At 38.2% G+C, this 2,175-nt stretch overlaps 1 pseudogene; it reads right to left on the reverse strand.

The window, feature by feature from the left end:
• Positions 1–581: 581 nt before the first annotated feature.
• Positions 582–1,202, reverse strand: LOC101595392 (annotated as a pseudogene).
• Between the last annotated feature and the right edge of the window lie 973 nt (positions 1,203–2,175).

Raw genomic sequence — 2,175 nt, forward strand, 5'->3', positions numbered from 1 at the left:
TTATTATTATTATTATTATTATTATTTTGGTGATAAAATATACCTTCATTTACTTTATTTACTTTGTTGAGTCAGAAGGTTGTAAAAACATTATTGCTAAAGTAAGTACCAGGCAAAACAGAAAGGTCATTTAGAGTCCAGTTACCTTGCAGTTCACTTAATGTTTTCATGCAATACACACTTCCTTTTTAAATAATAATTGTGACAAAGAGCAGAAACAATTTAAGAACACTAAACTTGTGATCCATACAATGCACCAACATTTTGGGTCATATATAATTAAAGAAATATCCTACTTTTTGAAATACTGTGATAGCTAATATATAGAGGCATGCCTTTATGTGGGCATAGAAATGTAGCTTAGAAGGGCAGGGGGAGAAATCACACTGGGACTATTCAATTTCTTTAATTCCACTGAGTGAGCAAAGTACCATTGAACTTCTATACTGATTCTATACAACTTCTATACACTACCTTGACTCAAATCCAAGAGTGAAGTTAAGATTCTCCTCTATCTTTAGCCAATAACTGTAAGGTAAACTTGGATGATTCCCCCCTGAATTTTACCTGGGAGAGGCCTTTTAAATATTTTGTTTAAGAGAGGGCAGTCTTGGCACTTTTATACTAATGTTACCAATGTTAATATTTCTTGGAACCTCAGGAAGATTCATATTCTTTACAGCTGATACAGCATGGGCTGCAGCTACTGCTAAGCTAGCATCAGATTTCTCCAGTTCATTCTGTGCATCAATCTGTGTAACGATCTCATTCATTTTGGTCTCCAAGACCATTCCCCCAGAATTCTCTCCTGTGCTACCTGAATACAAGAATATTATATAAGAATATTGTGAATTTTGCCTACATGGAATATTAAATCCAATTCACAGGCATTTTCATAACATTTATCTAATGTTTCCACATGCACTTGAATTAGATGTAAATTTCCAAGTTCACTTTCTGAGGAATCCACACAGAAGACAAAAATATAGTGTTGCATAATGTCTATAAATCAATTTGGTGTCAGATCCTCCAGTTAATAATCCTCCTTCTAGGAAATTATGAACATTTTCATCTCTCTTAAGTACCAAATGGAAAGTCTCCCTGATGATTTGCTGCTGTGTATTTTCAATGTGAGCCTGGTAGAAGATGGACAGCTTGGGTGGCTTCCCATGGTTGTTGAAGATGAGGATTGCCTTGGTCATGGCTGGGCCAGGCTGACCAGGTGGGTGCACTGGGGGACCAGGGTAGCGGTAAGGTGGGCATGTGAACATTGCCTTTAGGATGTTGCCTGCAATCCTCCCCATTATTATTTTATTTAGAGATGAGGTTTCCCACAGTTATTAAAGCAGGTATTAAATTTGGGAGCCTCCTGCCTCAGCCACTGGAGTAGCTTGGGTTATAGGTATGTGGCAACATGCCAAGCCTCTGGAATAGCTTGAAAATAGCAAACGAATTCTGTTACCCTACATTCTTGACAACTAACACTATTCCATTTTGCAACAGCTGAATGATGTTACAAAATTTTATTGCTGTTTATAGTTTGCTTCAAATTCACTACTGTAGAAACAGAACTTTTAAGAAGTTACTCACACTGGCATGAACTTACTTACTAGTTTAGCAAGATGAATAATAGCTAAATGAAGATATCAACATCCAAAGCCCCGGAACTTGAAAATGCCTTTAAGCATGGGACTAAGTTGGGGATTTTGACATGGAAAGACTAGCTTAGTTCATCCAGATAGCTGCTGTATAATCACAGGGGCCCTAGCAGCAGAAGAAAGCTAAGAATTTCACTACTCATGTCATTGTGGTACAATGTGAGAAAGATGGTCAGGAAGTGGCGAGGCAGGCAGCAGACCCCTGGAGTGTGGAGAGGCAAAGGAGGTGACATCTTAGGTTTAATTTCATATAAAATTGCAAGTGTTTTGTTTGGTTCCATGCTATGCGCAGCAGAAATAAGGGATGATTTTAAGGCCATTAATTCCTTTCTAGTATGATCTAGCTGGAGAATCATCTCTGCTTTTCTTGTCATTCTTCTAAAACTCCTGCATGTGCCTATGATGGTGAATCATGTCAGCTTCATGAAATTTGGAATCACATGGGAAACCACCCACTGGGCTTGCCAATAAGGGAGTTTCTAGATTAGGTGAACTGGTGAAAGGATCCACCCTAACT

The sequence above is a fragment of the Jaculus jaculus genome, chromosome 9 (assembly GCF_020740685.1).
Source record: "Jaculus jaculus isolate mJacJac1 chromosome 9, mJacJac1.mat.Y.cur, whole genome shotgun sequence".
NCBI classification, from domain to species: Eukaryota; Metazoa; Chordata; class Mammalia; order Rodentia; family Dipodidae; genus Jaculus; species Jaculus jaculus.